The sequence below is a fragment of the Ascaphus truei genome, chromosome 7 (genome assembly GCF_040206685.1).
Source record: "Ascaphus truei isolate aAscTru1 chromosome 7, aAscTru1.hap1, whole genome shotgun sequence".
Classification (NCBI taxonomy): domain Eukaryota; kingdom Metazoa; phylum Chordata; class Amphibia; order Anura; family Ascaphidae; genus Ascaphus; species Ascaphus truei.
This window is the reverse complement of record NC_134489.1, coordinates 33641793-33655692: the sequence shown is the minus strand read 5'-3', so window position 1 is coordinate 33655692 and position 13900 is coordinate 33641793. Positions and strand designations below refer to the sequence as shown.

The 13900-nt window shown below is 48.7% G+C and overlaps 1 protein-coding gene across 2 annotated transcripts in view; it reads left to right on the top strand.

Annotated features, from left to right (window-relative positions):
- The window catches only part of ADAMTSL4 (ADAMTS like 4), a 176249-nt gene that overhangs the window by 129898 nt on the left and 32451 nt on the right, over positions 1–13900 (top strand). The window lies entirely within an intron of this gene.

Here is a 13900-nt window from a genome sequence, read left to right as displayed (position 1 = left end):
CTGTTAGGATAAGGATAAGGCTCTTCCAGAAACAAGAAGAGTTAAGCATTGGCTGAACTGTCTCCAGAATCTGCTTTCCAGTACAGTATGTCTTCGCACAGCTGCATAGCAGAGGAGTGAGGCGTCATTTGTTCATACTGTTATGATGCCTTGGCCAACCGCACAGGTGGCCCAATGCCAAGTCAAAGTCACACTGATGTGATTTCATTATTCTGCACTCCGGCCCCTGATCGCAGAGGGGGAAAGCATTCTTGAAACCAGAGCGAACTCTTACTCCCCAGCATCCCTTTCAAGAGAAAATGCCACATCAGAGAACTGGTTCAAACCCAGTAGCCCAAGTGGAAGATTGACATTCATTTTTTCTTAAATGTTTTTACTTTCCCCTCTTGTAATCCAAATCCCTGGGTAGTTTTCTATTTCAGAGACAAATTCATGTGAAATACTAGTTGCATTTAACCCATTAAACACGACAATTTCATGAGTTCACTGTGGTTCTAAATGAGATTGATACTTAATGAAATAGTGCAATCTGTATGGTACATGTTTTATACTGTATGCTGTCATTGTGCTACTTAGAGCAGGGGGGCTCAGCTTCAGTCCAAGCCCCCCCGAACAGGTCAGGTTTTCAGGCTAACCCAGCTTCATCACAGGCGGCTCAATCAGAGGCTCAGTCAAAGACTGTCTCTGAGTCACCTGTGCTGAAGCAGGGATTGATTGAGCCACCTGTGCTGAAGCAGGGATTGATTCAGCCACCTGTGCTGAAGCAGGGACTGATTGAGTCGCCTGTGCTGAAGCAGAGACTGATTGAGCCACCTGTGGGGAAGCTGGGATATCATGAAAACCTGACCTGTTGGGGGGAGGAATCACAGGGAGCTCCCCTGGCCTAGAGGTAGGCTTTCTGACCTCAAACATATCGCCATGCCCCTGATATGCACCCTATGTGTTGCAAGTCTCTGGCAGTGAAAGGGTTAAGACATTTATTTATACACCTTTTTTAAATGTAGGGCCAAGTGCGCTGACCTGATTGGGAAAATACTAGAACATACTGTTTATTAGCGGGGAGCCGATACCTGGCAGACGATACTGCAGCGATTCCAAAGAAGGGTGCACATGGCTAGTGTCGGCATTATTAAGGCATGTAAAAAAAAACGTATTCGCATCAATATTTGGGGAGGATTTCTCACGGGCTACGACCTGCAAAGTAAAGGCCGTTTGAACAAGTCACGTGGATCTTCTATGATATGATTGCTTATACCTGCTGGAAATAAAGGGGCCAGAGTGGGGGAAAGGGGACGGCTGCCCCAAATCCTCCGTAACCGACATAAAACAAACACACTTATAATAATAACTTTATGTCATACAGCGCTTTTCTCCCAATGGGACACAAAGCGCGTCACAGTTACAGTATAGCGCGCGGGACGCAGCACATAGGAATGTTACAGTATAGCGCGCGGGACGCAGCACATAGGAATGTTACAGTATAGCGCGCGGGACGCAGCACATAGGAATGTTACAGTATAGCGCGCGGGACGCAGCACATAGGAATGTTACAGTATAGCGCGCGGGACGCAGCACATAGGAATGTTACAGTATAGCGCGCGGGACGCAGCACATAGGAATGTTACAGTATAGCGCGCGGGACGCAGCACATAGGAATGTTACAGTATAGCGCGCGGGACGCAGCACATAGGAATGTTACAGTATAGCGCGCGGGACGCAGCACATAGGAATGTTACAGTATAGCGCGCGGGACGCAGCACATAGGCATGTTACAGTACAGCGCGCGGGACGCAGCACATAGGCATGTTACAGTACAGCGCGCGGGACGCAGCACATAGGAATGTTACAGTATAGCGCGCGGGACGCAGCACATAGGAATGTTACAGTACAGCGCGCGGGACGCAGCACGTAGGAATGTTACAGTATAGCGCGCGGGACGCAGCACGTAGGAATGTTACAGTACAGCGCGAGGGACGCAGCACATAGGAATGTTACAGTATAGCGCGCGGGACGCAGCACATAGGAATGTTACAGTATAGCGCGAGGGACGCAGCACATAGGAATGTTACAGTACAGCGCGCGGGACGCAGCACATAGGAATGTTACAGTATAGCGCGCGGGACGCAGCATGTAGGAATGTTACAGTATAGCGCGCGGGACGCAGCACATAGGAATGTTACAGTATAGCGCGCGGGACGCAGCATGTAGGAATGTTACAGTATAGCGTGCGGGACGCAGCACGTAGGAATGTTACAGTACAGCGCGCGGGACGCAGCACATAGGAATGTTACAGTATAGCGCGCGGGACGCAGCACAGGAATGTTACAGTACAGCGCGCGGGACGCAGCACATAGGAATGTTACAGTATAGCGCGCGGGACGCAGCACATAGGAATGTTACAGTATAGCGCGCGGGACGCAGCACATAGGAATGTTACAGTATAGCGCGCGGGACGCAGCACATAGGAATGTTACAGTATAGCGCGCGGGACGCAGCACATAGGAATGTTACAGTATAGCGCGCGGGACGCAGCACATAGGAATGTTACAGTATAGCGCGCGGGACGCAGCACATAGGAATGTTACAGTATAGCGCGCGGGACGCAGCACATAGGAATGTTACAGTATAGCGCGCGGGACGCAGCACATAGGCATGTTACAGTACAGCGCGCGGGACGCAGCACATAGGCATGTTACAGTACAGCGCGCGGGACGCAGCACATAGGAATGTTACAGTATAGCGCGCGGGACGCAGCACATAGGAATGTTACAGTACAGCGCGCGGGACGCAGCACATAGGAATGTTACAGTATAGCGCGCGGGACGCAGCACGTAGGAATGTTACAGTACAGCGCGAGGGACGCAGCACATAGGAATGTTACAGTATAGCGCGCGGGACGCAGCACATAGGAATGTTACAGTATAGCGCGAGGGACGCAGCACATAGGAATGTTACAGTACAGCGCGCGGGACGCAGCACATAGGAATGTTACAGTATAGCGCGCGGGACGCAGCATGTAGGAATGTTACAGTATAGCGCGCGGGACGCAGCACATAGGAATGTTACAGTATAGCGCGCGGGACGCAGCATGTAGGAATGTTACAGTATAGCGTGCGGGACGCAGCACATAGGAATGTTACAGTACAGCGCGCGGGACGCAGCACATAGGAATGTTACAGTATAGCGCGCGGGACGCAGCACAGGAATGTTACAGTACAGCGCGCGGGACGCAGCACATAGGAATGTTACAGTATAGCGCGCGGGACGCAGCACATAGGAATGTTACAGTATAGCGCGGGACGCAGCACATAGGAATGTTACAGCACAGCGCGCGGGACGCAGCACATAGGAATGTTACAGTACAGCGCGCGGGACGCAGCACATAGGAATGTTACAGTATAGCGCGCGGGACGCAGCACATAGGAATGTTACAGTATAGCGCGCGGGACGCAGCACATAGGCATGTTACAGTATAGCGCGCGGGACGCAGCACATAGGAATGTTACAGTATAGCGTGCGGGACGCAGCACATAGGAATGTTACAGTATAGCACGTGGGACGCAGCACATAGGAATGTTACAGTACAGCGCGCGGGACGCAGCACATAGGAATGTTACAGTATAGCGCGCGGTACGCAGCACATAGGAATGTTACAGTATAGCGCGCGGGACGCAGCACATAGGCATGTTACAGTATAGCGCGCGGGACGCAGCACATAGGAATGTTACAGTACAGCGCGCGGGACGCAGCACATAGGAATGTTACAGTATAGCGCGCGGGACGCAGCACATAGGAATGTTACAGTATAGCGCGCGGGACGCAGCACATAGGAATGTTACAGTATAGCGCGCGGGACGCAGCACATAGGAATGTTACAGTATAGCGCGCGGGACGCAGCACATAGGAATGTTACAGTATAGCGCGCGGGACGCAGCACATAGGAATGTTACAGTATAGTGCGCGGGACGCAGCACATAGGCATGTTACAGTATAGCGCGCGGTACGCAGCACATAGGAATGTTACAGTATAGCGCGCGGGACGCAGCACATAGGAATGTTACAGTATAGCGCGCGGGACGCAGCACATAGGAATGTTACAGTATAGCGCGCGGGACGCAGCACATAGGAATGTTACAGTATAGCGCGCGGGACGCAGCACATAGGCATGTTACAGTATAGCGCGCGGTACGCAGCACATAGGAATGTTACAGTATAGCGCGCGGGACGCAGCACGTAGGAATGTTACAGTATAGCGTGCGGGACGCAGCACGTAGGAATGTTACAGTATAGCGCGTGGTACGCAGCACATAGGCATGTTACAGTATAGCGCGCGGGACGCAGCACATAGGAATGTTACAGTACAGCGCGCGGGACGCAGCACATAGGAATGTTACAGTATAGCGCGCGGGACGCAGCACATAGGAATGTTACAGTATAGCGCGCGGGACGCAGCACATAGGAATGTTACAGTATAGCGCGCGGGACGCAGCACATAGGAATGTTACAGTATAGCGCGCGGGACGCAGCACATAGGAATGTTACAGTATAGCGCGCGGGACGCAGCACATAGGAATGTTACAGTATAGCGCGCGGGACGCAGCACATAGGAATGTTACAGTACAGCGCGCGGGACGCAGCACATAGGAATGTTACAGTACAGCGCGCGGGACGCAGCACATAGGAATGTTACAGTACAGCGCGCGGGACGCAGCACATAGGAATGTTACAGTACAGCGCGCGGGACGCAGCACATAGGAATGTTACAGTACAGCGCGCGGGACGCAGCACATAGGAATGTTACAGTATAGCGCGCGGGACGCAGCACATAGGAATGTTACAGTATAGCGCGCGGGACGCAGCACATAGGAATGTTACAGTATAGCGCGCGGGACGCAGCACATAGGAATGTTACAGTACAGCGCGCGGGACGCAGCACATAGGAATGTTACAGTATAGCGCGCGGGACGCAGCACATAGGAATGTTACAGTATAGCGCGCGGGACGCAGCACATAGGAATGTTACAGTATAGCGCGCGGGACGCAGCACATAGGAATGTTACAGTATAGCGCGTGGTACGCAGCACATAGGAATGTTACAGTATAGCGTGCGGGACGCAGCACATAGGAATGTTACAGTATAGCGTGCGGGACGCAGCACATAGGAATGTTACAGTATAGCGCGCGGGACGCAGCACATAGGAATGTTACAGTATAGTGCGCGGGACGCAGCACATAGGAATGTTACAGTATAGCGCGCGGGACGCAGCACATAGGAATGTTACAGTACAGCGCGCGGGACGCAGCACATAGGAATGTTACAGTATAGCGTGCGGGACGCAGCACATAGGAATGTTACAGCACAGCGCGCGGGACGCAGCACATAGGAATGTTACAGTATAGCGCGCGGGACGCAGCACATAGGAATGTTACAGTATAGCGTGCGGGACGCAGCACATAGGAATGTTACAGTATAGCGTGCGGGACGCAGCACATAGGAATGTTACAGTACAGCGCGCGGGACGCAGCACATAGGAATGTTACAGTACAGCGCGCGGGACGCAGCACATAGGAATGTTACAGTATAGCGCGCGGGACGCAGCACATAGGAATGTTACAGTATAGCGCGCGGGACGCAGCACATAGGAATGTTACAGCACAGCCCCTGCCCAGATAATCTTACACTCTGTGTTTGGTGCCTGAGGCACAGGGAGATAACGGTCACAAGGAGCCGACACCGGGAATTGAACCAGTTGCCCCTGATTCAAACTCTGTGTTATCAGAGTCACTGTCCTATCTCCTTGAGCCGCTCGTTCTCCCATATAAGAAATCTACTGTGCTTTGAACGTGCAGCCGCGTATAGGATCACACTGAATAGTAGTGGTACTGTGTGTTTAACAGGTTAACATTAGGGGATTCATGCTTTTAAAAAAATTGTTATTTTTTTTGCCGTTTATCCTTGGTGTCTGTTAAAAATGTTGGTTCTCCGGGTAGGTTTTATCTCTCCCATATAATTGTCTCCAGTCCTATCTGGCCCTCAGATGTGGAGTAAGTGCCCAGCCATACATCTGTTTATTATTATTTATAGGGTGCCCTCCATGTCCGCAGTGCAGTAATAAAGGTGCAGAAAGACTTAATAGCAACAATACGACACAGAACAATATAATACGCACCGCGGAGAGAGATACAGGTCACAGGTAACTGATACTGGAGTCAGGGAGATGAAAGGATCTTAGGAAGGAGTTGGGTAGGGAAACTTACAAAAACTGAGTTTTTAGGGAGGTTTTGAATGTGTGGATGGAACGGGCTATCCTGATTGGACAGGGCAGGGGATACCAGGGAATAAAGGTGTCCTGAGAGGTAGTTATGAGGGGTCAGAGAGGCGTAGTCAGTGGCGGATTTCAACATTTGTCGCCCCTAGGCATTTTGCCTGTGTCAGCCGCCTCTTTGGTGCCGCCCTTCTGCTTCTTTGGAATCCCAGCATCATGATGTCATTTGACGTTGCAATGTCACATTGCCATGGCAACGAGACGCCATGTGCTGTCACGTTGGGGGGGGGGACAACGTCCGCAGAGTCATTTGACGCCAGGATTCCAAAGGAGCAGGAGAGCGGCACCAAGGAGGTGGCCGACTCAGGCAAAGTACCTTCCCATTAGTTCCGAGAGCACGGAAAAATGGGGGGCGGAAATCTTTGCCGGGCCTGGGCCTAATAGGAAATCTGACACTGGCGTAGTTCATCTTCAGAAAAAAGTGCGCGTGTCAGAGTGTTCTTAGAATGGACGTTAGAGATGTATGGAAGAGCCCTACAGGTAGGAACTTTTGCACTTAAATCTGTACTTTATGGGTGGTCAATGTAGGGATTTATATCAAAAATTGGCAGAGGAAGAGCAGCGAGTGAGGTAAATGAGTCTAGCAAAATCAAGCCAGGACATGAGGGAGTGAAGACATACTTTGGTTGAATCTGCAGTAAGGAAGGGAAGGATTCCAGCTGTGTTGCGGAGAGGGAAGTGGCAGGGTTGGGACAGGTTTAGTTTGAGGTAGCGATGGGACAGGAGTGATGTGAGATCGGAGAGAAGAGAAGAGGACAGGTAGATTTGGGTATCTGCACATACAGTAGATGATGTTGGAAACCAAAAGAGGTATAGATCGATAAGAGCAGAGGTCCCAAGAACAGAACCTCGTAGGACACCAAAAGACAGTGAGAATGGAGAGGATGAGGTACAAGAGTAGGCGAGAGAATCCAAAGAATGGAGTTAAAGCGGGGATGAGGAGCAGAAGCATCAATAGGCATGCTAAAATCGCCCAGTTTTGCGCATCTTAGCTAGTTTTAACTCTGATGATCCTCTGGGAACCTATCTGCCGTTGTTTTGGAAATCAATATGGCGGCCATCCAAGCCTCACTCCCATGGACCAGTAGAAAGCCGCAATGTCATCAGAGCTTGAGATGTCGGCTTCCTATTGGATGACCACAGTGGCCATCTTTGATTTTTACCAGCACAGAAAGTGATGAAAATCTCAGGAAGCGGTGGGTCTCAGGATAGGATAGGAATTGTGAGGTTAAGCTCTGGGGGTGACCTCTGTTCTGGGCAGGAAATGGCTCTTTTAACATTGGGCCTTTATTTAACTACATTTTACACGTGTAGAACCCAAAACCTTCTACAATGCAGAATAATACATTTTAGCACAGTACTTTTAGGACATACGTATGTTTACATTTCTCTTGGAAGATTGCATTCGCTGCCATCATCACTCCACATAATAACATTTCCACACTCACCCTTGAGCCTTTCAAATTCCATTTTTACCCTCCTGTGTAAACTCATTTATAGCAGCAAGCCATTAATAACTGAACAGAATGTTAAGTGTACTCATCTCTATTTGTAAATGACAAGCTGTTATCAAGCATTCATCGAGCCCATGGGACACTGCTTGCTTATTGGCTGCTACTGTCAATCATCTTGTGCTTGTATTGTCACCTTTTTGATCAACGCAAAGCATCTCCCAGCAGCCTTTGCTTCCTCCAAACCGCAGGTTGACAGCTGCGGTCGATTAGGACTTGACATATGGCCCCCAGATTCCCCTTCTGTTTATAGGCAGGGAGTATGCTGCCTTTACCAGTTAAATTATATGGCTCAGGAAGCTACCAGCTTATTTCCACCTAACGCTGACCTTATGAGTCCCTCTAGGAATACAACTGTATGCCCCCTTACCTTGGAGTTTCTCTCTTCCAATAGATTATTAAAACCGACAGCATATTACAGAGCCAGGTGAAGATATACAGCATACACAGGACATGGTGTTCGGGTTTAACTTAAGTGCAACTCTAAAAGAACAAGATAAAAACATTGCATTGGCAATCTAAAAAATAACAGACATCCCCAACTATATTAAATGCCAGCGTTGCAGTAATGCCAGTTAAGGGGTTAATATAAATGTACACATTGTAAGGTATTCCAGTATTCCTTGTTTTATCATTGCCTGTGTGCTCTCTCACTCCCCCCCTCCCCCCCTCTGCAGGACTTGTTTTCTCTTCCTCAGCCTATTAAATAGTGAGAAACAAGTATTGCACAGTTTGATACATTAAATTCTATTCACTTGGAAGAGTGCATTACACAGGGGAGCGCAATATTTTTTCCCCCTGTGCCCCCCTGCCGGCTGTCCCCCTCTCCGCGCGCCCCCCCGACCCCTTACCTCTGCTCCGGCGTCATGACGTCACGTTGCCATGGCGACGCGTCTCCAGAAGCCGTCTGAGCCAAGGTAAGTGCAGTTTACAGAGCCCTTCGCCGCTTCCCCGACATTTCATTTAAGTGCCTTCGGGAAGCGCGCAGTGCCTCTGTAAACCCCCCGCTGACAATCCCGCACCCCCCAGTTTGCGCACCCCTGCATTACCATGCTCCAAGGAAGGTGGAGCATTGCCTAACTGCACACATTTTAGGGAGAGTTGCCACTATTTTTTAAAGTTAAATGGCTATCCAGGCACCTCAGGGTCTGTTACACAGAAGGAAAAGTGGAGAAGTTTGAAGGGATCCCCCAGTAGGACCATTCCTTAAACCAGGGGTGCTCAACTCCAGTCCTCAAGATCCGCAAGATCCCCCCAACAGGTCAGATTTTTAGGATATCCCTTCTTCCGCACAGGTGGCTCAATCAGTGGCTCAGTCAAAGCCACTGATTGAGCCACCTGTGCTGAAGCGGGCTAGCCACTAAGGCAATGAAGGGGTTACACCCCAATAGCCAGTTTCTTGTGGCAGAAGGGGTGGATGAAGGGGTAGTAGACCCAAGGTGTGTGCTTAGGTCTGCCTGGAAGGATGTGGGAGGAGTTAACCCCTTCACTACCATAGCAGTGGGAACCACTATTGTAATGAAAGGGTTAACCAGTCCCGCTACCCCCCGGAAGGCCTAAACTCCCACCCTTGGGGCTACTACCCCTTCACCCAATCTACCCCCAAGAAATAAAAAATATACAGAACAACCCTACTACCCACCTCCTCTACCACCAACAACCCTACTACCCACCTCCTCTACCACCAACAACCCTACTACCCACCTCCTCTACCACCAACAACCCTACTACCCACCTCCTCTACCACCAACAACCCTACTACCCACCTCCTCTACCACCAACAACCCTACTACCCACCTCCTCTACCACCAACAACCCTACTACCCACCTCCTCTACCACCAACAACCCTACTACCCACCTCCTACCCCCAACAACCCTACTACCCACCTCCTCTACCACCAACAACCCTACTACCCGCCTCCTCTACCACCAACAACTGTTTCATTTTATTGTTAGGATTAAATTGTTTTGAATAGCTTGTTTTTAGTGCATTTTAGGATTGGTTAACGGTTTAAATTAATTAATTGTTTTGTTGGCTAGTGGTTTTATTTATTTAATTGATTTGTTGGCTAGTGGTTTTATTTATTTAATTGATTTGTTGTCTAGTGGTTTTATTTCTTGAATTGGTTGGATAGGTGTTTATTTTATTTAATTGTTATGTTTTGGAATAACATTTTTTATTATTTTACTGTTTTGGTGATAGATCATTTTTATTCGTGTGAACTATTAGGCTTTTTAATTATTTTATTGTTTGGGGTGTTTAGGTGCTTGTGTATTTATTTTATTATTGTGTATTTTTGGCCTTAATGATTTGTATTAGGTTGACTATTGACTGCTATAGTGGCTTATCATGCCCATATTATATGGTTATGATATACCACTGTGCCAATCAATGGGTAGAGGGTGGGTAGAGTGGTCTGGGGTGGGTGGTTAGGCCTCCAGGGTGGGTAGCGGGGGATGGTAGGTTAACCCCTTAATTACTATAGTGGTTATTAATCGCTAAGGTGATTAAGGGTTAAGTGCCACTAGATTGTATTTTTTGTGTACTCTTGCTGGCAACAGAGGACATGGACCTGCAGTATGCTGATGAGGATGCCCTTCATGATGGCAGGGGTAAGTAGAAAGTTTTATTTACTTTATGTATGCTGGCTGGCTAATGTTTTATTTGGGATGAGCAAATGAGCCCATTACTGTACTGTATATATTGGGGGGGTTGTTGGGGGTAGAGGAGGTGGGTGGGTACAGTAGTAGGCTTGTTGTGTTTTTGAATGTTTATTGTGTGTAGGGAGGATGGGTGAAAGTAATGAAGTTGCCTGTAAATGCATTTTCATTGCATGGGATTCATGCCGGGGGTCTCCGGTGCTGATATTACTGGGTATCAGCTCCGGAGACTCCCGGCATCAATCAATCCAAAGCATTTTATTTCTAAGTCCCTCTCTCGCCGTCTCTCAGCAGCTTCTCCCCAGCCTCACACCAACTTTTCCTGGCATGAGGATTTTGGGAGAAACTCGCCATTCTAGAGCCTTGATTAGCCTCGATAAACTAAATCAAGGCTACTAGAATTGCACGAGTTTCAGAACCTGCCGATAAGTGGCTTATCGCCACTCACCCGGCGATCTGTTTTGGAGGGCTGAAAAAAAGGGCGATTTATGCCTTTATCACCCACTTACCGAGGCTTACAGAATAGCCGTAGGCATTTTGGGCGAAAAGGCCTCGATAAGTGGGTTATGAAGGCTTATAGAATAGGCCCCAGTGTCTCTTATACATTATCACACCATGTGATAGGTGGAGCAGATACATTCTGTATTGTTCACAGTATACATATATTTGTAGCATGTGCTACAGCTGCACATATCCGGGCACTGCGTCTATAACGGGGGTCATGTGCTAAGAGAATAGTTACAGAATCTTACCGATCCAATATGTGGAGCAGATAAGACATTCATTTGAATTAATTGAATGGAAAGTAATGCAGTGTTAATGGTTACAATGCCTCATCATAGGGGCTTATGAAGCATTCTGCATGATGTGTGGCACTTTGCCGTAGTTTGCATGCACGTTGCATGCTCAATGTGCCGCATAAAGTTTTACTTATGTTTTCCTTTACATAACAACATGCAAGTCCCGGGCGAAATGTATTACCCTCACTGAAGAATCTATCTTCCCCGTATTGATTGTACGTTGAGGGGGTTTTAAAGCCGCAGTCCAAGCTGCTGGTTTTTTTTTTACATTTTGGTTTTCTCTTTAATATGTGCATGAATACAATCCACACAATGATAAGTAATTAGCTAAGTTGCCAATCGATCCGTTCACCGGTTATCGATCGACGAAGATTCTGCTCGTGGGGTTCACTAAATGGCTGTCAGTGCAGCTGAAGAGGACCAAAGATGCAAAGCTCTGTGGGGAAGATCATGTGACCAGGCAGTCACTAGATACAATTGGTGCACTGCTAGAGAGAGGGCAGGGCTCAAAAATGGGTGTGCCAGAGCCTGTTTCAGAAGAGGAAGGGGATGTGACTTTGTAAATGGTTGCTATAGAAATAAAAAAATGGTTGTTACATTATAATACAGCGGTGTGCAAACTGGGGGGCGCGCCCCCCAGGGTGGGTGGGTGAATTTCTAGGGGGCGCGGCAGTTACAGAGGCCCCGCGCTCTTCCCCACAGCATTTAAATTAAATGCCGAGCGAGGCGTGAGGCCTCTGTAACTCACTTACCTGCTCTCTGCCGGGTCTTCAGCAACGCGCGTCAAATGATGTGGCGGGATCACATGACCCACGACGTCATTTGACGCCGAGTCATTGGAGAGGGGGGCACCAACGCTGCGGCTCCCGGGCAGGGGGGCGCAGCTCAAGAAGTTTGCGCACCCCTGTTATAATACATTAAAAATGTCATTCAGAGTTGTTTAAAAAAAATGCTACAAGTATTTCCTCACGGTACAGAACTGAGTCGTTTAAAAAAAAAAAAGCACTCATATAGGATATTGCTTGGTCTGCAGCTTTAAATTCAGATAGAAGTCATTCGTTTGGCTGCCGAGTTTGCCACTTGCTATATTTTATGCAGCGTTTCCAAAATGTACAGCACATGTCAGCGCTCGGAGAAAGGAGGGACACGGTGCTGTAAAGTGACTGCATTAATTCCCCAGCTTCTCACGTTCTTAATCTCTGCCTCGTAACCACCACCACCACCCGGCTGTAACCACAACAGGAACTTCGCCGCCTCTGGAGAGGAGAGAGGGCTGCAGACAGATGTCTTGCACGCTCCATGCTTGCATTTCAGAGAGCTTACAAAAAGGTGTCCCCCGGGGCCGCCAGGGCTGTATCCAATCACCTACAACACATTCAACGATCAGCGCTGAGGGGCAGGGAGGCAGAGGCGAGGCGCTGGGTGTAATTGGCACAAATTGTTCAAGTATAAAAACTGCTAATGATGGGAAGCGATGATGCTTTTATGGGGCATGTTCCATTTAACCCCTGCAGTACACGCGCCACGGTCTCCTCGTAATAAACGCAATGCGTTGCAGACGTCTTCGGCGGAGAAAATGCAGAATCACTTTTGGCTCTGAGAAAAAGCAGCCAGGAAAACATTTTGTTTTAAACGCATAAAAAGGCAATATTGGAAATCTGCTTGTTATATGGACAAGACACGACTCAGTTCAGGGTGTTAGACCAGGGGCGGGCAACTCCAGTCCTCGAGGGCCACCAACTGGTCAGGTGTTAAGGATATCGCAGCTTCAGCACAGGTGGCTCAATCAGTGGCTACCTGCTTCAGCACAGGTCTTTGACTGAGCCACTGATTGAGCCACCTGTGCTGAGGCTGGGATATCCTGAAAACCTTACCTGTTGGGGGGTCTTGAGGACTGGAGTTGAGAACCCCTGGTTTAAGGAATGGCCCTACTGGGTGATCCCTTCAAACTTCTGCACCTTTCCTTTCTTTGGACAGACCCTGAATATCCCCGCTTCAGCACAGTTGGCTCAATCAGTGGCTCAGTGGAAGATTGGTGGCCCTTGACGACTGGAGTTTCCCACCCCTGTGTTAAACTCCAATACACACCGTTCTACGCAGAATAAAATGAACCTGAAAGCATTATCTAGTCGCCTTATAATCTAGCCAAACACCGCATAAAATCAAGAAACATATCAATACGAGTACAGGCAGTCCTCGCTTTACGATATTTCGCTTTCCGACGGATGCGGTTTCCGACGGCGCATAATGCAGTCTAAAAACTCACTATCTGCCGCGTTTTTTTGCGCATCCGATGTCTCGTCTCTGACGCGGGTTTGTGAGACGCATTTTGTCGGAAAAGCGAGGACCACCTGTACTGCAATCAAAAAAACCATCCCCCTATATATAAATATATCTGTATAATACACCAGATTTTAACACTGAAATGTGTTACCTGTGTCCGCACTGTGCGGATTTAGTACGCACCTGTATTGCGTTAATGCGTGTAACCTGATTGTATTCCTGAGCTCCGTGCTTATAATTTACCAATGATACAATAGACTAGGGGTGTCCAACCTTTTTTTAAGGCCGGCCAATAAATGGGCACAAATTTTTGGGTGG